General features: G+C 36.9%; 1 long non-coding RNA gene across 1 annotated transcript in view; it reads left to right on the forward strand.

Moving 5' to 3' along the window:
- Positions 1-20,206, forward strand: part of LOC148127711 (uncharacterized) — a 168,280-nt gene extending 148,074 nt beyond the window's left edge. Inside the window, exons 2-4 of the long non-coding RNA XR_015744871.1 lie at positions 9,095-9,169; positions 17,489-17,645; positions 19,124-20,206. This is a non-coding gene — a long non-coding RNA (uncharacterized LOC148127711). The remainder of the gene's footprint in view (positions 1-9,094; positions 9,170-17,488; positions 17,646-19,123) is intronic.
- The last annotated feature ends 3,284 nt before the right edge of the window (positions 20,207-23,490 follow it).

The raw sequence follows: 23,490 nt of genomic DNA on the forward strand, positions 1-23,490 counted from the left end.
AAGGATGGAAGGCTGAGCCAGTCAACCTTCAGCCAGTCTGGATCGAACTCCTAGCAGTTGAGTATGGCCTGCAATACTGCACTCTAACCATTGCGCCACCACTCCTAAGCTTTCAAGTGAAGGCATTAGGATTTCTAGGTGCCCCGGATTTCTTATTCACGTTTCTTATTTACATTTTTGTCTTCTTTCCATTCTGGCCAGCCTTTCCTTTTCCCTTCCACCCCCCTCAAAATCACATGTACAATCATATATTGTGTTTAATTCCTGAGTCTTCTAAAACCCACTTCCAAGATCTGAAGATTGAAAAGTTACAGCACATGTAGTTGTTCTGCAAAAGCAGTTAGTAGACAAGTCCAGGAGCTCAAAAAGGCATCCTTTTGAGCAGCATGATGGTGGATTCATGACTATCTAGCCATATTGTCCAATTAAAAACATGAGCATTCATATTATGTCACTTGTGGGTTATCAATTCTGGGTTACCAATACAGGAATTCTGACAACCATTCTAGATCCATAAAGTTAAGCCTTCTAAGAACTTGAAATCCAAAAGGGCAAATCTCTGAGAAAGCCACATGCTTTTGCAGTGCATGTGAGGTCTATTTGCTCATCTACAATTAAATCAAGGCTGATCTTGGTCTTATTACAGACTTGATATTTACCAGCAGCAGTTTAAGGCTTTGGAAATTTATATGATTTCTTTCTCCTTATGGCCAGCACACTTTCTTTTGCTTTTCCTTTCCATAACAGTTTAAAGCCACTTTATAAATTAGAATACATTGCTCTGTCCATTGATGGGATTCTTCGTATTCCCAGATTTCTGTGTTTGTGAGCAAATGAAGACAATTATTAACATTTTGCTCACCAGTAATCAAATAATATGTATGACTAGCTTATCAAGTGGTTATAGGCACTGTGGGAAATTATCACTTGTTAAAATGTTGTGTAAGAAATCTCCGAATGCTAATACATGTAGCATTCTCCCTAAGAATCTTAATAGGAGTTTTATGTCTGTCATTATAGAAAGTGTTGTACTGTAAAAGAAGGATACATTTTTTCTCAAAGCCAGCATTTATAATTTTTTTAAAAAATCCCTTACTCAGTTCAAGGAAACTTTAAAGAGGGTCAAACATAGGGCATAAACTAATTAACAGCAGTTTGTATTTGTACTGAAGATTAAACCAGCTGCTAACAAAATTGACTAGAGAGCACAGTGAAATATGATTTTGTCATAGCAATTTCATTTCATGAAAATGCAATGATTCCCCTTAATCCTTTCATATGACATCTCTAGTGAACTTTTGAACCATTTTCTATCATATAACATCCTGTAAGGCAAAGCTACATGGTTTTTAACATCTGATCATTTAAGAACTTCCTACCATTTCTTGTGCTTTTAGAATATTTTGCTAACTTAGTTCAGGGTCATATTAGCCAGCAGAGGAGAACAGAACAGCTCAGGAATGTTAGTAGTTCCTTTCCCCAACAATCTGAGAGGATGATTTCTTTCTCTCTTTGAGCTTGATTTTGAGATGTTTGAATCAATGATTCTTGACATACTAAAACAACATGTATGTATACCTGCTGTTTGTGTCCCAATCAATGTACATTTCAAGACCTCATGGCAGCATGACAAAACACAATGTTGCTAATTTGTAGAAAATATCTGTTTAATTTGTACATATTCTAATCGAATATTTTATATTTTATGTAATATAGTATGCCTTATTTTAATTGTGATGCTTCTGACATAAATAAACAAGCAAACAATCAGAGGTGGAATGGCAAGAGAAATCCATGCAGAGAGACAAGCTAAGCAAGCAATTGTCCAAGTTTCTCCTACAGCAGAGTGATGTATCCAAAGAGCTAGACAAGATATCAAATACATGGAGAATCTGACTTCTGCATAGAAGACAGGATGGGGAAAGGAAACATGACTGGGTAGGGAGAAGAAGAATAGGTTTCCAAGACATCTTATGCAACAAAGTCTTTATATAGCAGGACCATTAAACATGACAGCTTCTGGTATAATACAGTATGTACATTTATGTCAACTGTAAGTTTTGTTTGGGGATGTCCCATATTTTGTCTGCATTCTGAGTTCCCAGATGGGAAATAATTGTAAGCAATTTATGATGCTTTATGATCCAGTTTGGGGTAGTGGTTAAGGCACCAGGCTCAAAACCAAAAGATCATGAGTTCTAATCCTGCCTTAGCACAAAGCCAGCTGGGAGACTTTGGGCAAGTCCTTCTCTCTCAGCCCTAGGAAGCAGGCAAGGACAAATGTCTGAAAATCCTTGCCAAGAAAATTGCAAGGACCAGACCAATGCAATTACCAGGAGTCAAAACTGACTCAAAGGCACACACAAAAATTACACACTGAAATTTTGCTAAAATTTTCATTATTTGAGACATGACAGAAGTGAAATTGAGAGTTTGATTATAATACTATGGTTATTTTTATTTTATTTTTATGATTTTAAATAATTGGATAACAAAAGAAATATATTTTTTATATTTCTTTATCAGAGTGAATCAACTCTAACTTTACTCTCAAGTTCTTGGATATATTTACTGCTTTTCCAGTTTGAGCAAACAAAATAATGTTTCGCCTGTAACTGTTTTTAAAAATCTTTTCCCAGTGTTTGGAAAAAAAAAAAAGTCAGCATTTCCAAAACATGGTCACTAGGTAAATCTTCTTACAAAATATACTGTGTGGAGGATGCAGTTGCTTTTTATAGTTCTGATTCTCCAAGTGTGGGAGGTGTTTCCTGTTTTATCCCCCAAATTTTTTTTTAAAAAAAAGTAAAGTTAAACCAGCCATTGACATTGCTAAGCTTGGGATGTGTTTGAATGAGGGAATCAGTATGTAAAACATACTATTTTAGTCAACATTATCTGGTGCAGAAATATCAGAAACTGACAACTTTGAATCTGATTCAAATCCTACAGATGTATAAAATGCACTGCTTGGACTGCGGCAAATTAATCTGATTTTCTTATTTACAGATTCTTGGGTAATAAATAATCTCATGTATCAATCAACTATTTACCAGGAAGAAGATATAATCTAAGCCAGGCAGCCTGTATTTCCAGATATACAGGTAGTCCTCCAATCGCTCAGAGTTACAAAAGGACTGGAAAAAGTGACTTATGACTATTTTTCACTCTTATGACGGTTGTAGCATCCCTATGGTCATGTGATCAAAATTCAGGTGCTTGGCAACTAACTCGTATTTCCGACAGTTCTAGTGTCCAGGGTCATAGGATCACTTTTTGTGACCTTCTGACAAACAAAGACAATGGGGAAGCCAGACTTACTAAACAACTGCATGATTTGCTTAACAACTGTGGCAAGAAAGATTGTAAAATGAGGCAAAATTCACCTAACAAATGTCTCAGCAACAGAAATGTTGAGCTCAATTGTGCTTGTAAGTCAAGATCCTCTGTATATTATAGGACAGGGATGTCAAACTCAAGACCTGCGGGCCAGATCTGGCCCACGGGGCTGCCCTGGAAATGGCAAAGGACTGGCCCAAAGTGCCTCTGCCAGCAAAAACGGAGCTCCCTGTTTTCAGCCACAATGGCCCCTGTGGTTATTTCTTCTGGGGAGAAGGAAGAAGAAAGGAAAATGAAGAGGAAAGGAAAAAGAAGGGAGGGAGGGAGGGAGGGAGGGAGGGAGGGAGGGAGGGAGGGAGGAAGGAAGGAAGGAAGGAAGGAAGGAAGGAAGGAAGGAAGGAAGGAAGGAAGGAAGGATGGGATTCAAATTTTTAACAACTGGTTCTGTAGGCATGGCTTAGGTGGTGGGTGTGGCTTGGTGGTCATGTGACTGGGTCGACATGGCTTGGTGGTCATGTTATTGGCTGGGTGTGGCCAACTCGATATCACTCACATCGAGGCACGCATCTCCTCGCCTGGCCTCTCATGACTGTGGGGATGCTGCAACAGTCGTTAAGTGTGAAAAATGGTCATAAGTCACTTTTTTCAGTGCCATTGTAACTTTGAATGGTCACTACACACAAGCAAAGTACCAGCAAAGGAGGGGAAAAAAAACTCCAGAGAAGTTCCTGAGACAAGAAGTCTAGTCCTGCCAAGAATGTAATAAGGGTTAATGGAGAGGCAGTTTCTGTAAGCAACACCAGAATGTTCCTTCCTGCCTTCCTTACAGGATTAGGCCAGTAATTTCTTCTAACAACCAGTTTTCCGAACTGCTTAGAATGTTAACAACCAGTTCTAATGAATAGGTGCGAACTGATAGAATCCCACCCCTGGAAGGAAGGAAGGAAGGAAGGAAGGAAGGAAGGAAGGAAGGAAGGAAGGAAGGAAGGAAGGAAGGAAGGAAGGAAGGAGATTATAATGAGAGTGAGGGAGGATCTGAGGGAAGTCCTGCCTCAGCACTTGGCCACCACAGGTACCCCCAATGTGAGTGACATCCCACCCTGGCCAGGCCCACCCTAGCCATGTCTATCCTGGCCCCACAAGTCAAACAAAACTCTGATGCAGCCCTCAATGAAATCAAGTTTGACTGGATAAAGAAAAGGTGATATCTGATGATCTGGTAACATTTTGGAAAAATAAGGGTGATGTGTAAATAAATGTGTAAATAAACTATATGTATGCATATATAGAGTTTAAAATGACAAAGGAGTTATTATGACAATGTATAACACGCTATCAGAAGAAAAGTACAATTGTATCTACTGCTTAGACAACGCTGTAAAATGTGAGTATATGTTTTTAATTTCATAAACTTTGAATAAATAACTTATTTTTTTAAAAAAGAAATCAAGTTTGACTCCTTGTTATAGGACACACTATTGGTGCTGCCTCTTATTGGTCATAAGAGACAAGAGTAGGTAATTCATGCAGGGGGTGTGTTGGAGGTTAGTAGCAAACAATTAAATGGCAAAATAATTGAAACCCACTACCTGGATTTATTTTGGATATGTTTTTCTAAACTTTGGGAATGAGGTTTTATTTAAAGCGGGGGAAATCAACATGAAATAGACACCAGGGCAACTTCTACCAGTAAGCATAAATGGAAAACAAACTTTGCAACAATAAGACTCAAAAGTGCGGAGAAATGTGGAGTTTAAGTAAATCTTATTCTAGACATGTTGCAGGTAGCAACTGAACTGCAGGAGACAGAAAAAGTTTAAAGTGCCTGCAGAAAGAATTTTCCAGAGGTCCAGAGGTTGTTGATAAGATGTGACTGTGAAGTTCAGGCAGCATAGACAGGTTAAACTTCAACAATTCAAGAGAGTAATATTTGACCTGTAGGACACATAGTCAGAATAGAAAGAACACATTACTTATGCTTAACTTATGCAAAAGAGAATCTGAGAAACTATGAGGAGAAGCAAGGAACACTGTGAAAACTGACGTAGAACAAAATATTCCCAGAATTTAAAGAAGAAAAGATCTTTAAGAACAAGCTTTCAGAACAAGCTGTCATAATAGCCATGGAAAGGCAGGGAGTGAATAGAAAGAATGTACAATAACTGAATGCAGACTTTAAACATTTAAGCAAGAAAGGCTACCAAAAGGTATCTAAATTGAGAATGTTAACAAAGGGAGGACAGTGATAAGACAAAGAAAAATAAGATGTTTTAAGAACATCAAAGAAATCCCAGGAAACTTTACTACACTTTGACTAGGACTATTCAAGAATGATCATGGAAAAGACTAAATAGAGGGAAATGGGGATAAAAAATAGGAAGACTATAGGGAACTCCTTTATAAACAGGATTATAGAATGACAGAAAAAATTTAGAGGGACATTGTATTCAAAAACCAGCTATGCTAGAAAGTAAGATCTCTGAGCAAAAATCATCAGGCCCAGAAGTTAAATCCATTGACTGGTTTAAAGCTGCACAAGAGATATTTAGCCCTTAAAAGGGCTAGTAGCCCTTAAAAGTTTGTAAACCCTTTTGAACTTTCAATATTTCTGCCTAAATATGGTCTAAAACATGACTTGTCCTCTGCACAAATCCTAAAACTAGATAAATAGAGCCCAGTTAAATAAATGAGTCAAAAACATTAGACTTGTTCCTTTATTAATTGAGAAAAAATGGTCCAAAAATAAAACATTGATCAAAAACATTAATGATGGAGGGAACCGTGTCAAATATAGATAAGATTATGCAGGATAATTATACTTCTGATAACAAAGAATAGTTACAGCAATTGTCTTTTCAGTGCTGATATATACAACTCTGTAATTTGGGCATTGAAAGAGCAAGAAAGACCTTTATATTATGGATTTGGAGATGGTTAATAATAATAAAAAAATACCATGGGCCATAAAAATGAATCAGTTGAGGCTGGGAAAAATAAAAGTACTATGACAACTTGAAACAAAACAAAATCTTCTTAGAATTTTACAGGGTTAATTTAAATGCTATATATTACTAGAATCATACAGCTTACCATGAAGATCAACTAGATGAAGGAGTAACAATTCTACTGCTAGATATTAAAAATAGATTTTTTTCAGAAGCTCTATTTCCTTCCCACCCCCCACCATTTCGTGTCAAGAAAACAAACGTTTGTTTTTCTTTATGTTTTCTTTGGCTTTGCATATTCCCACTGTGGTCAATGTTGATTAATATCCCTTCTGCAAATTTCCAAGCATTCAACAGGGAATGTTTATTCCTTTATGTATACATTACATGTATTCATTGTAATGCATGTTTGATATATACATTCCAATTGATAAGCAGAGACAACCAAGTAATTTTGTAGTTTCCCTTTGGTATTTTCTTCTGTGTTCTACATATTATGGCAAAACCCCACAAAAATAGAGGATTTTCAACCATCAGAAGCCATTTGCCTCCTCTGGGCCACTTTGTATTTTATCCTGTGCATTTTATCCTTTACAGTGAAGGTCACTGGAGTTATTGATTACATATAATATTGAATGCTTGAAGCAATGTAGATAGTAATCTTTTAAAATGTGTGAATTAAGATAATACAGACTAAAATCAGACGCCAATGTTCTATTGGACTCTTTGGGACAAAACACAAACAGGTCTCTAGCTTGTGTCATCTCAGTTCAAGCCTTATTCTTTCCGTACATTTCCTAAAGCTGCTTCCTTACACCTCTGACAGTGTGAAGTAGTAGGGCTAGCACTTTAAACTTTCTAATGTGAAGCATATTTATCACCAAGACACTATAGTGATTGTCACAACTAATGTCCCTGGATTTTGAAAGGACCAAAGGCAAACTCAACATTCAGCACCAGTTATGGTCCCCAAAATATGCAGAAGGTTGAAAGGCTTTGAAATGAAGAGAAGGTTTTGGATACTTTTGGCATACAAACTTCCCAGCCACCATACAATTGTATTTTATTTGATTACAAACGTTAGGACAAGTTGAATTCAAGTTGCCAACCCCTGCTTCACATAACCTTTCTACCAAGTATATCTATTCAAACACCTGAATTCAGTGAAGTAGAATTTAAATCATTGACCTTTCATTCTCCCTTAATTCCTTTCCCTCCAAACTCAGCTTTTAATAAGCAAAAAAATATGGCACTCCATACCATTCTCTCAGTATGGCCCAAAAAACCCAACAACTTCAAATGTCTGAGCAGAAAAAATCAAAATATGAAAATTAAAATATTTTATTTCATAGTTCCCCACTGTAGTTGTGGAAATTTTAGGGGACAAGAAGCATCAGCATAGGAATATTCTTCTCCCATGGAGGGTAGGAAAGTTTAAGCCACAACTATACACAATGAAATAGTCCCTTTTCTGATTTTGTTCTTTCTTTTTAAAGTATCATATAGATCTGCCAAACAAATTACCAACAGACAAGACAGTATTTATTGGAAGAATTAAGCAGTCCATTAAGAGAAAGGGATTTTGGAGATTTACTTTATCATTCTTAGTGGGACAACCAATCAATGCTTTTACTGTTCATTGTGTTGGTCAGTTACTTGTCTATGTTGCAATGTAATTGTCTCAAACTTTAATTCAATAAATGAAGGAGGTTTTCAATAGCATCTATCAATGGAAAGCCTGGAGCCTTTTAGGATCCATCTAAGGTTGAAAATAAAAATGTTCCACCATATTCTTACTGATCCCAGGGAAAAAATGAATTCAGCAAATTCAAGGATTGATATTGTTTCCAAGTATCCAAAAGCTTCATGAAAATATAACTGGAAATGAGAATGTGTGCCAGAAAGATTGCCATAAATCCAGGTACTTTTCCATATTTCCTCTCATTTATTGTCCCAAGTACCAAGCTTCAAAGTAAGTTTGGGGCATGAGGAGAGTAATAAGCAGATAGTTACCAGCGTCATTGAATTAAATGATGGTGATTGTTGGATTAAAATTTTTGGGAGCAAAGGAAAAAGAGATGTATTTTATCTTTCCTTTCCCACCTGTTTGCAATTTTGACTTCTCCTGGAAATAGAGGGTAGTTGTTTAACACAAGGCAAACTAATCAATGCTGTGTGTAAGGTCATTTTATGGCTAGTGATTAATCACCCAACCATCATTGGGTCAAAATAACAATTCTAATGACATGCTTTCTGTCATTTCAACAATGGCTGGTGATATTCTGAAGACACTTTTAGCTACTAATCAGGAAATGGCCAACATTCAAATTATCCTTGATCAAGAAATTAAAAGCTTTATCTCAAAGTGGATCGTGGCTACATTTGCAGGAACTGAAATAATAAAACATCAGCAGAAAACTCATTTCTGAATATGTATAAATTTCTGCCATGCTCATTATGGAACAGCATATGTGGATAAGATCTATGCTACTGATGGGATAACAATGTCAGTCGTAATACTGAAATTCCTACGGAGTTAAATATAAATTTAGCCTGAATGCAACAGGATATTGGTTCATTTATTTCTGTTTGTTATTTCTGAGGAAAGGTTCTCTTCCCTACTTCATAAACTTGACAACAAGATTATTTTTAATTAGGACATACAAACCACTTGTGATACAATGTCCTGAGCAAGTTTTATAATCCATCTTGCCTCAAAGCTGTAACTATTACAAAAGAAGTATAGTGCTACTTATTTGACTTATCTATAGTATCGTTTGTATTTATTTTTGGATTTTGGGTGGTTTTTTCAGAATTGCTCAGGAAGATTTTCTCATCAATCAAAATATCTTTGACAACACCTATGATTGCCAGTCTCCTCACTCCAGGTATGGAAGGTCTTAAATTTCTATTATACATTTGTGAATACCTGTGAGGGCCACCAGAATCTTCTTCATAAATTCATCTAATGCAGGGGTGTCAAACTTGTGTCATCATGATGTAAACCGGGTGGGGGCGGGGCCAGCATGTGATGCATGCAGCCCGCGGCCCACAAATCTGACACCCTGATCTTAAAGGATATGATTGTCCAATTAAAAAGCATAATACAACATATTTATCAATGACCCATCTATTCACTTTGAGAACACACACAAGCAAACACCTATCTGTCTGTCTGTCTATCTATCTAATAATACCTTGAAGTATTATAGCTAGTCTCTGCATAGACTTTCTGCTTGCTGTATCTAATTACTGAAAACACACTTATCTATCAATCAAGAAACTATCCATAAGGCAAGAAAGCAATGAACTGCTACTTCTTTCAGTTATGGACTTTCTGAATCTCCACTAGGGAAATAACCAGCAACAGCACTCAGAAAGAAATTGCTCTTTATTCACTTCCCTATTTAAATTTTCTGCTACCAAGCTTTAGCCAATATATACAAACAGAACTAGGGAGATAAAAAAAGAAAAAGAAAGCAAATGTGATATTCCTTCATTACTTGTTGATAAATGGAACCATTTTCTCTAGTTCCCTATATAATTTCAAAAAGCAAACAAACATTAACGCTAATGTTACACAACTCAATTTCTTTTCATCACTTTTTGCTATGTATCATAAGTTAGGGAATACACTGTAGTATCCACTGCCCTTTTAATTCAATTAGTGCCATGCAGTGTATATAATGTTTCTACCATTTGTGTAAGTTCATTTACAAATTTAGCTTTTTCTGGAGTCGCGCAGCCCACAAGGTCTATGAAATGGTGTGAGTTCACACAACTCCATTTCATAGACTACACAGAAAGCCACCACAACCACAATGCAATACTAACCAAGTTAAGTATGTTATGCAAATGCAGCTGTTGTCCTTTATTTGGCATGTTTAAGAATGCTGTGTCAAGACAGCCAAAGGAGAAAAGGAAGAGTTTGAAAAGAAGAATGTTTTTAATCATTTATTTTTATAGTGGGGAGATGTCACAAACCGCAAGCATATTGGAAAGGAAATGAGAGCCTATTTCAGGTTCTTTCTTTCTAAGTTAAAAAAAAATGCATTCACAACTGTGCAGCTGTGCAAGAGGATCAATTTTAAAATTAAAAAGCTGCAGTTTTTCATTAAAAATTGGTGTCAGAAAATGGCCGAACAATCACTGCCCACATTAAAAAAGAGACCACAAATCTGCTATTGAATATTTTCTGCCTTCCTTTAGGTACATAAAGATCAGTGGTGGGATTCAAAAAAATTTACTACCAGTTCTGTGGACATGGTTTAGTGGGCGTGGCAGGGGAAAGATACTGTAAAATCTCCAGTCAGAGGTGGGATTTGCCGGTTCCCTGAACTACTCAAAATTTCCGCTACCAGTTGTCCAGAACTGGTCACAATCTGCTGAATACCACCAATGATGAAGATGTGGCAAATTGGTTCAAATATTTCCACAGAAAAGAGTTGTGATTCCTTCTGACAAGAACACATAATGTAGAGAATTTACTAACAACAACAAATCATTTGTTTTTTTAAAAAAATGGGGGAGAAGTGTGTATTCAGGGAGAAACCGTGTCTAAGAGACAAAACTGAAAGTACCGTATCTTGTGCCCCGTTTGCATGAGTCAAATGATGGAGCATCTTATAATCTATCCTGATCAGGAATTATTTTTCCTTCATAGAGTGGTAGGAGACAAATCTATAACTAATGTGATGATTATATTATTACAAGCTGTTTTGGTGAATGGCAGTCAAAGAGTATAAAGAGGTTAGCATTATCCTGGATAGGTCCGAAGCAGTGGTGTTATTCTACCGGTTTGTCCCGGTTCTGCAGGGCCGGTAGCAGCGATGAGCAGCAGAGGCTGAACCGGTTCTCTACACCGCTCTGCTGTTGGGCCCACCCATCCACCCAGGCTCCCATATTCACCTTTAACCTCTGAATTTGAAGCGCAGCGGCTTTGCATGGCACAGAAGAGTGCTGCGCGGCAGCTGCCTAAGCAACCGGGATTGTGCAGACTTGCAGGTAGTGAGTTAGAACACCTCTGCACCTCACAAACGCCTCTGCACCTGCACAAAATGTGTGTTTGGCACACACATGCACACAAAGTATGTGCACATGCGCAAAGCATGCTCACCAAGCCATGCCCACTGAACCGGTGGTAAAAATATTTGAATCCTACCACTGCTCCGAAGTATCAGAGATCAATGAATATGATAGTGTCAGTGAACTCAACTACAGATAGTCCTGAACTTACAAGAGTTCATTTAATGGCTGTTCAAAGTTACAATGGCATTGGAAAAAAAAGACTTATGACCATTTTTCACATTTATGACCATTGCGGTGTCTCCATGGTCATGAGATCAAAATGCAACTGGCTCATATTTATGATGGTTGCAATGTCTTGTGATCTGCCTTTTGTGACCTTCTGACAAGCAGAGTCAATGGGAAAACCAGATTCACTTAACAGTGGTGTTACTAGCTTAACAACTGCAGTGATTCGCTTACCATCTATGGCAAAAAAGGTCGTTAAAATGTCAGGACATTTGTATTTATTAATTTTAGAAATTGTGCTTAAAAATACTGCAATTCTTTCTAATGTCCTGAGATTGCGAAATATTTCCCTGTAAGTAAATTTTTATAGCTAGTGATCTGATATTCATAATTATATATAAATTTACTCACTAAAATCATTACAAAAGTTAATGATCATATTGTATTTGTGAGATATTTGTATTTATGAGATATTTAACCCTGATAGGTTAAATATTATATCTCTCTTCTGGCCTCTAGACAGGGGAGGACAAATTAATAAGCAGTCAGGCAACTGCCTTGAGGAATGAGTTTTGGGTGGTCATTAAAGAGAGGCATGTTGTTTATTATTACTTAATTAATTTTTACAGTTGCATTTTTGCTGCATGAAAGATACTGGAAACTGTTACACTCTCAATGCTAAAACTAGTTTTCTAGCCTTGGGTGACTTCAATGGGCAAACAAGTGCTAATTTTCCCTTTGCCTCAGGCAGCCCACATCCCTGGTCCCAGATTTATATGCCTGAGACAAAACTCGCTTGGCAATGGAAATGCAAGAGCTTTCTTTGTGGGCATGTAACACCCCTTGACTTGTCTTCCCTAAAGAATGTATACTACACAGGTGTAAACTCAAGAACGTCAAGACTTCATGGTCTCCATTCCAGAGTGAAATACATTCTTGTCTGTGATTTAAGAAGCTAAGGGCTATAATTCTTCTTGACTTCTTAAAGTAAGATACAGATTTTCTTGGCAGGATCCTATTACTTCTCTGTCCTTCTCCTCCTGCTAAGGGAAAAGAAATCTGATAGTAAAAATTGTTGGCACCTAAAACTTGCAAACCATCCTTAATCTCCATCCCTATCCCTAGTTCTGGGGCTACAGCAATAGTAATGATAATGTACTTGAAAGCCAGCAGTAGATGTACCTATGTGTTGGAAAGAGAAGAAAGTCAGTTTTATATGTATAAGTAAAGGTTCCCCTTGCACATACATGCTAGTCATTTCCAGATCTAAGGGGTGGTGCTCATCTCCATTACAAAGCCAAAGAGCCAGCACTGTCCAAAGACATCTCCATAGTCATGTGGCTGGCATGACTAAACACCGAAGGCACACGGAACGCTGTTACCTTCCCACCAAAGTGGTCCCTATTTTTCCACTTGCATTTTTACATGTTTTTGAACTGCTAGGTTGGCAGAAGCTGGGACAGGTAATGAAAATTCACTCCATTATGCGGTGCTAGAAATTCGAACCACTGAACTGTTGACCTTTCTAAATTTTAGGTGAGTGTTGAATGTATTTATTTGATTCTAACATTTTGCTTTATTTGTTTTACTGAAATAATTAAAGAATATTGCTGTGCATTACTACATGTATTTTTTCCCTAAACTACAATTTTGTACACTACTTTGTGTTTTTATTTCCCTAATACAAGCCATTTTAACATATTTAGTCTCAAATATTTAAACATGCAATTTTTTTTATAGTAAACACACAAATATATGCTGATTCATTCAAACTTAAGAGAAAAAGAAATAATACAGATTTTCATAGGCTATTACTACAGTGTTCGGATAGAGTCTACTGCAAGGATGTCAAACTCACCTCGTCATAGCGGCATCACATGACGTATCGGGATTTTTTTTCCTCTTTGCTAAACCGTGTGTGGGTGTGGCCAGCATGTGACGCATCTGGCCCACTGGCCAGGAGTTTGACAGCCCTGGTCTACTATATAGTGGCTATTTCCATTTAAAGCAGGGGTGTCAAACTGGCGGCCTGCAGGCCAGAAGTTGTTCTGACCCAGGCTTCATCCAAATTAAGGAACTGAATGTAAAATCAAACTTATTTTAATGCAACGCTGGGAGTTTCTCCCATTCCCAGCCAAAACTCACTAGACACTATTCTCTGAGATAAGCTCACGCCTTTCAGGGTTGTAGAAGGCTGCCAAAAAACAGAAGTCCAATTACTTAGAATATAAACTGACAGAAATTCCAGCAAAGACAAACCAGTTTGCAGGGGTTCAATGGGGAATCAGAATCTAATGAACTTCTTTGCTTCCTGCAAAGAACATGTCACTGAGGGCTGACTTTTATTCCTGATGGGAGCTTTACTCCCGAGTCTCTCCTCCTTCTTCAGCTGCTCTCACCTTCTAGCACCTCTGTGTGCACATACACTGGGAACAGGCTCCCCAGGTCCTCTGCTTCACTGCTGCCAGACTCCAAAGACTCCAAAGGCGGCACCCCACTCTCATATGGTCCTGGCCCCATCCCTGCATTGGATGCAGGACCCTTATCCAAGTCCTTACCAGACTCCCTGACTGGTGCTCCCTTTCGTCCTCACTGTCCAATACCTCTGCCATCTGCACCGGCTGCCGGTGAATCACAATAGATGTGTCACGCGCAGACCACGCCCACCTCAGCTTTGCAAAGGGAAAAGACTTCATGAAATGTCACATGATGGCAACGTGACACCAAGAGTTTGACACCTGTGATTTAAAGGAAAGCATAAGGTAGGAGGTTTTTTGACAAATTTTGATAAACTACAGTAAGTTAAGATATTATGAAGAAAACCAGATGAAATGTACTAAATAACTTTCTTGTACAATTTTTATTGTTGTACACCTGGTCTGAAGAGTGTTGGCATTCCTACTTCTGCCATGCAATTCATCCAAGAAACCAACCCTGATAAATGTCTCACTTGGTTTTTTTACACTACAATTCTAGGAATGTTTACTCAGAAGTAAATCCCCCTCTTGTCAATGGGCTTTTCTTCCTAGACCATGTGATTCTGATTGCAGCCTTCATTATATGCATGTCCTTACAAAAGATAATTGCTACTATCTCTTCCATTTTTTTTGTTTAAAATACTAAGCTTCCAAGAATAGCATAGGGAAAATTACATGAAGACATAAAAAGGGAACTGGGGGAAAAAAAAGAACTGATTCAGTCAGTTTTAAATGCTAGATTTTGCACAGAAAAAAAGAGGAGGAGGAAGAGAAGTCGAGTGAATCTCTTTAAACTCTAATGACTCTGCCTTATGAGTACAGCTTTCCCCAGTATGTATAATGCATGAGTGGCAAAATAGGTCAAATACTGAGGGGGGGGAAACCATCCACATCTTTGAAATTATTAAGAACACAATCATTGCACTGCAGGGCCATTTGCAGAAGAGTTCCAAAACAGAACCTTATGAAAAACATGAAGGATAATGAGACAGAGAACTGGTGCTGAAGCTTGTAGCAGTGAAAGAGAAGGCAACATAGCCATTATAATCAGAATTTTATATATATATATAATAAGATACCTATTGGGTTCCTGCTTCTGGTTAATAAAACACCAATGATGTTGATATTCAGTTTTCCTAAGTCATCGTTTGTCGTGCTCCCTTTAACCAAATTGCCTAAAGTGTGAGAGGTTTATTATTTGCATTTTAGGATAGCAAATGTCAATATTCTTCTTCCACAGTAGTAATACCAACTTGTGACAGTAAAATTGATGTTTTAACAAAAGCATATGTGCACCATCAATGGAGATGTTGAATTTATACATTGCACTAAGCTAACTTTTTTTATTAATCATGGTTTGTAGAACAGGAATAAGCCACTCTGAACTAATTCAAGTGTAACATTAAACCACAGTGGAAATGTGTATTCATCACACTGTAGAAAAACTTAGATTTTTTTTTTATGAGCCAAACCATTCATTTATATCAAACCACAGGACAAAAGTAGAATTATGATGGATAGATTATGTCCTTTTCTTCTTCTTCATCAGTTCAGATTTTGGCTTTCCCCTAGTCCAAAGGGCTCAGGGTCCAATGAAATCCAACTTTTGTTTTATTTGGGCACTAGTCCAGAAGAACAACATTTTCAACTGTGTAAAGATGACCATCAGAACAGTCCACTTTGCATAAAAGATTTATATCTATCTTCCTGTGAGTAATATAACCAAGCTAGTAATTCAAAATCTCTCATTGCCTTTTTATAATCTGATCAACATAATTTCTGATAATTTCTCCATTTTACTTAGTCAGATTGTGCTACCAAAAACAACATTGCAATTAAGAATCCAGACTGTTTATTTAATTAAACAGAGCAGAAAAAATGGGCTTCTCATACGAGCACAGATATAAACTTTAAAAATAGTTTCACCAGGTTTCTTTATAATTCTCCATGTCTAATCTACCTCTGTAATCAATTTGTTCCTAAATCACAAAAACATCACATGTGAAATTTGCCTCAAGTTAAATTAAAATGTGAAATAACTTCTTCCCAGAATGTATTAATTAGTCTAAGATCCACTGAGGTTTTTAATACAGACTACCACAACAATGTCCTGTAGTTTACAGGGGGAAAACAGATCTCCTGATTGTTCCATTCATGCATTTAAAATTTGTATATCAGATTGAGTTTTGATAAGGGTAAGGTCTAATTTTTGCCACTTCCAATAATTTAGGCATCTGAAAATGCAACTTATCAAAGTTGAGGTATCAACAGAAATTCCTGTCATTGGGCAGCAATAGACAAATTATATTTATCCTCAAATGTAGGAAATTATAAGAACTTATCAGCCAGTAATTGATACAAAGCAAAATTCCAAGATCTATCCAAATATGCCATAAAAATATTCCAAAAAGTCCTGGAAAGAATAATACATACTAAACAAAGCCATTCAGAATTTGATACTAATCAAGAATGATGATGATGATGATGATGATGATGATGATGATGATGATGATGATACAATTCAAAATTCAGCATAGGGAAGTCACTCTCTTTAACAGACAATCACATCTTTATCAAAAAAAATGCAGTTGAAATTTGCAAAGTCCACAGAAATTCACAGAATGGTGTACTGAATTATTGAAAATATTTTCCAGATATGTATAATCCACATTGTTTGCATGACATGATCAAATTTCATCACTGCCCCCCCCATGGATGCCCATGAATCCATAAAGTTCCAGATGTTGTTTTGATAAACATATGGCAGAATCTAAAAGTTACTAGGATCCCTGGGAAAATATTGCTTCTATATTCGTGTAGATATTGGAAAGAAGTGCTGTAAATCTTACTCTCCTAGATCAAGTGGGGACCGATACTTTTGTACTATTCTTCTTGCTCCATGGCAGCATAACTTCTCAAATCTTTGGATTTCATCTCTCAACTGTGACAGTGGTCCTCAGGTTATGGTTCCAGATTACTTCCAGAGGTGGTATTTAGCAGGTTCTGACCAGTTCTGGAGAACCAGTAGTGGAAATTTTAAGTAGTTCAGAGAACCAGCAAACACCACCTCTGACTGGCTCCACTCTCGTATATTCTCTGCCTCCCGAATCCCAGCTGATTGGCTGGGTCTTCTTTTGTTGCCCTGCACAGGAGAACGGAGCTGGAAAGCAGGTTAGTGGGATGGGGAGGGAATGGGATGTTGCAGTAACCTTTCCTCAGAAGTGGAGAGGGAATGGAGATTTTACAGTATCCTTCCGCTGCCACGCTCACCAAGCCACGCCCACCAAGCCATGCCACAAAACCGGTAGTAAAAAAATTTGAATCCCACCACTGGTTACTTCAATTCCCTGGTGGTAGGTTTGGTGATAATTTAGAAGTTTATAGCTACCATGACAACTAAACTGACCTAAATGGTCTGATGCACAAGACTGAATACTTACTATACCTTTATTTATTTGCTTTTTTTGTGTGGAGCAGATGCAGTGTGATCACAGGATATTAATATTTGTCCCTTGTCACTGCCCAATCATTCTCTTCAGCATGGAATTAAGTGTCATCAGTATGCTAAAGGTACATCTCAAACCTGAACTGAACAGGAGATACAGAGAAATTGCTACCTCAGTGTCTGGATGCTGTAAGTGTCTGAAGAAGAAATAACAAGTTCAGGCTCAATTCCAGTAAGACAGAGTAGATATGGGTTCAGAAACCAACCAAGACCCAATAGCAGTGATACTCCATCTTTGATTATGGATGGAGGTTTCATTGGATTAAACTATTTTAGACAGAGCCTTCAAGGAGCAGATGGTAGCTGTGTAAGATAGAAAGAACTCCATCTCATTAACCTGTTATGAATGTTTTCCTGAAACAGAGGTTTTGCTCATAGTCACTCATACCATGGTCATGTCGTTATTGCTCTAATGCAACATGCTGCACATAGAGGCAACCTGGAAGCAACAGCTGGTCTAGACTTTAGCATCTATCTCAAATAGTTGAAGTAATCACCCAAGCAATATCATTACTGTAAGAGTTGTACTTGTTACTAATTCAAGATGCTGGTTGGTAATTTTAAGGTTCTGTGTGATTTCAATCCTATTATATTGCCTTTGTTTAATTCATCCATATTCCATGAGATACAAGCAACTCCACCCAGGTCCTATATATAAATAGCCAGAATATCCCCTTCTCCCTCTTACTGGTGATGTTACCCAGCCTGGCAATGAAATGTTTTCAAGAAAGCAACTAAGCTCAGAGAGCTACAAGAACCTAAAGATTCAACTCCAAACTGAATATATTCTCCTTTATTTAAATTGGAAAAGTTGCATTTGTTGCATGATGACATCCCAAGGTGTATGTTGCCATTTGCCCCCTTGTCTTCCTGCAGATATCTGTATATTTAAATTGAACTTTGATGGATAGATGATAGGTGATAGAAGATAGATGGATGGATGGATGATTGATAGATAAGAGAGAGGAGAGAGAGAGAAGAGATAGATGAAAGATAGATAGATAGATAGATAGATAGATAGATAGATAGATAGATAGATAGATAGATAGATAGATAGATGGATGGATGGATGGATGGATGGATGGATGGATGGATGGATGGACAGACTCATAGAATCATAGGACTGGAGGGAACCTTGGAAGTTTTCTAGTCCAACCTCTTGCCCAAGGCAAAGTCCTTATATCCCAGACAAATGGTTATCTAATCTTTTCCTGAAAACCTCCAGCAATGGAGCACCCACAACTCATGGAGGCAAGCTGTTCCATTGATTAATCACTCTTACTATTTGATTAATCATTCTTACTGGATACTGGATAGATAGATAGATAGATAGATAGATAGATAGATAGATAGATAGATAGATGATAGATAGATAGATATAGATGGATGATAGGTTATAGATGAACAATAAACTGTTTTAAAAGAAAAGCTCTCTTTCAGTGAAAATTAATTTTGTATAATGGAAGACATGCAGAAAATAATACATTTAGCATAGCATTCTCTTTGTTATTCAGATTCAACATTGTTTGTTTTATATTGTCTTTAACTAAATTTAATTTGCATGCAAATATTCTTTTCTGTCTTTCTTTTTCCACTTTTGTTTGTAGAATATGCACATGCCTGATGACACATGGAATGGAGATATTGAAGGATTTGTGCCACCACTTTAAAACTGATGCTGGGCTTTATTTTTCTGGTTGCTCTATCATTGGGAGAATGTTAAGGAATTAATTGTAAAAACAAGTACATTCCTTTTAAACAATGGAGTGAGATCTTTTGTTTAAATTTTAAGCTAAGAAGTATATAAGCTGATAAGTATAATTCAGAATTTTTCAGTGGTGTTCTTTACATGGATATGTGTATACTAATGTTAGTTTAAAAAAGATGAAAACAAAGCGAATCAAATATCTTGTCACTTACATTTAAAATAATGCATACAACATTCCTAATTTAAATGTAACAAACACAAAAAAGTACATTAAAAAAGCATACATCCCAAAGCCACCACTGTCCTTGGATTGTTTGTCATAATAGGTGCACAGAATGGAATTGCATTCTCTCATATATGAAAGGGATGAGCTGGCAGAGGGCTATTATACAAGAAGATTGCTGTCCTTCCAATTCACCTGATTATCCCACTGTGTGGGTCTAGGTGTATGTACATATGTGTCCACACAATTCAAGTACATATTTGTTTTCACAATCAATACACGGCTTTTTCACAATAAATCAATATAAGAAATTAAATGTTAGTCTCTCACTGTCTGAACTTCCTCCAATGGATTCCTTTCTTGCTTAGTTTTCAACATTTCTTTTCTTAATAAAGAACTCTATGTCTGTTAATGTGTGTGTGTGTGTGAGAGAGAGAGAGAGAGAGAGAGAGGGAGAGAGAGAGAGAGAGAGAGAGAGAGAGAGAGAGAGTGAGAGAGAGAGAGAGAGAGATATTCATACCTAGCATGCCACATACCTAGCAACATTTGGTCAAAATGATGCTTAGTCTACCAAGGAGAATGATACTATACAGTATCCACAATCTTTCTCCAGGGAAAGGATGGAAGAGGAAAGGAGCCAGATGTGACAGATGTTTGTTGCTTTGTTCAAAGTACTGTTAAAAGATGCTTAGATATGATGTGAAAATGCCTGTCAAATAGAATGCCACTGTTTCATTTAATTTTTTACATCTATATGAGACCACTGATCAACAATATCTTATGAATACAAAAGTAAAACTATGACCCAAATAAAATCAAAGCTTTATAACATCATTACTATTTTCTGCACTTGTCTTATTTTTTGGTGTCTCACTAAAAAAAGAATATCTCTTCACTTCAAAAAGTTTCACAGGAATATGGCACACAAATATCTGCACAGAACTGCAGGTATCTGGATAAGCTGCTTTATCTTTGTGAACCTATGTGTGAGTTTGGCAGCTAGATAAATTAGATAAATAAATAAATATCTTTTGGTTGATAATTCAAAATAAATCCCAGAATGGTTAATATGATTTATTCTTAAGGAAAGGAAAATGGATTTGCATTTTGTCTGAATGCCAACAGAGTCTCATTACAGTTTGCAAGAATATTTGTTAAAGAAAAAACTTCAAAAAGTCTAACATAATTTTGTAGTTCAAAATATTTGGCTGATTCAAGTTTGTCTATCCTGGCTTTTGTTCTTGTCCGCTTCCATCATCTGACAAAATCAGAAATGAGGAGGTGATAAGCCACCTGGGAAAGCCAAGGGAAATCATCAACACCATAAAAAAATAGAAGTTAGAATATTTTGGACATGTGATGTGACACCCAGAAAAATATGGCATGCTTCACTCAATCCTCCAAGGAAAGATTGAAACCAAACAAGGTCCAGGCAGAAGAAGAAAACTGTGGCTTCAAAATCTAAGGGACTGGTTTGGACAAAACTCAACAGCGCTTTTTCATGCGGCTGTTGGTAAAATAGGACCACCAACATGTTCGCCAACATCCAATGACAGATATGGCATAAGAACTCCATCATGGGGTTCAAAAATTGCACAGGATAATAACTCAAGGAATAGGGACCCTGGAATCAAATCAATTAATATGTGATTCAATCCATTAAAGAAATCTAATTCATCAAAATATTAAAATGTATCTATCAGGGTGTACTAAAAAAAGAAATGTATATCAAATCTATATTGGAAAACATTATATATATTTACAGAATTCCTCAGTGTGAATTTCAGCTTATACACACACGCACGCACACGCACACACGTGCACACACACACACACATGTGTGTGCATGTCTGTGGGCGTGTATAAGGTGAAATGCACACTGAGGAACTCTATAAAATTGTCACTCTTTTGCCAAAACAAATGCATACAATAGAGAAATGTCCATTAAAAAGAATTATATTTAAAGAAATGTGAATAAAAATGTATTTTGTATAGACAGCTGTACAAAGGTGTGCATGTAGGAAAAATATGCACAAATTTTATGTGATTTAAAACATTTTTAATACACATTTCCCATTACTATACTTTGTGCTCATTCTTACAACAGCTCATTTACAAGCAAATAATAATTTATAATAAAGATTTCTAATTCAGTATTGTTCAGTAGGTTTGTCACAATGATACCTGGTTAATAAAGACATCAAACAAGTAATAATTGATCCAGACAATATTGATAAAAGCACTTGCAAAATATTACCTTTACTGTTTTCCCCCTGATCTCCCATGGAAAGAAAGCTATAGTTCCTAGATTCTCTGTTATTTCTAAGTCCATGGAAGAAGCAATTTTTGAACAAGAATAAACACTTATTCATCCAAATTGCTCCCTGAGTGGTTTATAAAAACAACGTATGAAAAATCTATTTAACATATTTGTGAGCAAAGCATGCATTTAGCTGTCAATTGTTTTGCATTGAGATATGTTTATGTCTCTCCCTCTCTGTGTAAACACTTTATATAACATTGCATTTTATTTAAGTTCCTTTGTGCACCTGCTTGATATATTATGGAAATGCAGTGTAAAGAAGCATTTCTACTGATATGATTTCAGCTATTATCTCACCTTTAAGAAATGGCTGGACAAAAGTCACACACTGAAAAGATAATGCTTTCCTCCAGAACTGCCCAGCTCACAGCTCTATTTGTTAGATCATCATTTTTCATTCTGCATAGGACAATCTTCAGCAATCTTATTGATATCCTGCTATTTATTTCAAGCTAGAAACTGTAGCATTTTGATTTTGAAATTCTGCTTTCAATGGGTACCTCATTACTTTATCACTTTGTCCCTGTTGAGACAATATGTCAGGGTTCTAAGTAATACACCCATAGCAAACAGAACTGAGGCAGATAGATTTGTTAAACAGTTGGATATATCATATTGGCACAGACTGGTGAAAAGCAACCCTGAATGTTCCCACAGTTTTCACCTAATTAAAAGTAAAAAAAAATTCCCCTTTTCCCAAACAATCAGTCACATGATCCAATCAATGTGCTGTCTGATTGCTTGGTAATTTCACCCCTCCTCTCTTCAGCCACCTGTGGGAATGTCCTTGGTTCCTAAAGGAAACTATTTTGTTTCAGCTACAAAATTCCAGCTATCTCTATTCCCCACTCCCTAATCCTCATCTCCATTGTGGCAACACTGAATCCTCAAAGATGCCCTCAGTCAGGTCAGCTTCAGAGTTGAAACAATATTTAGATAGTCTTCTTTCAATATACCAGTAGTAGGCATTTAATTCAACCAAGGGAACTAGTGACAAGAGATCAGAGGCCATTTTAACAATTACTCTGAAAATCTCAGCAAACCTACTGTAAAGATCTAAAGAGGTTTGAAAAATAGCTGTCCTTCCTTTCCACAAGGAAAATAATTTCAGTTCAGACTTTGTTCATGGAATGCTGACATCCGTCTCTAAGAGTCATCCATCATGCTCTCCAATAACCTTCTTATGCTCTGACAACTTTAGGCTACCGAGGTGATTATCTAGGCAAGTCAAGAATGCCTAGTTTTCCCCCACTCCCTTTTTCTGGCAGCTAAAAAGAACAAAGGAGTATCTTTTTAGTTGACAGTCCTGGAGTCATGTGGTCCCCTTTTGCAACCTTCTGATAAGCCAAGTCACTGGGGAAAACAGATTCACTTAACAACCATTTAAGAACTGCAGTGGTTCACTTAACAAATGTAGCAAGAAAAACTGTAAAGTGGAACAAAACTCACTTAACAAATTTCTCACTTAGCAAGATGAAATTTGTGCTCAATTGTGGTCATAAGTTGAGAACTACCTATATTTATCCATGTAGTTTTAGGGCTAGTTTATAGACTTTTCTGTTATGCTTTGTTGTCATGCTAAGAAGTCTGGTTATATAATGTGCAAGTGATGATTCCTTTGAAGTACTGTAAATGGCTTGGCTCTTTGGAAAGTGAACTGGTTTTAGTTTTTTGATATTTGTGAAGTCCCTGGTGCTCTCTGAGATTGATTGTTTTCTTG

This window comes from Pseudonaja textilis, chromosome 1 (genome assembly GCF_049901715.1).
Source record: "Pseudonaja textilis isolate UNSWEBS1 chromosome 1, rPseTex1.2, whole genome shotgun sequence".
Lineage (NCBI taxonomy): Eukaryota > Metazoa > Chordata > Lepidosauria > Squamata > Elapidae > Pseudonaja > Pseudonaja textilis.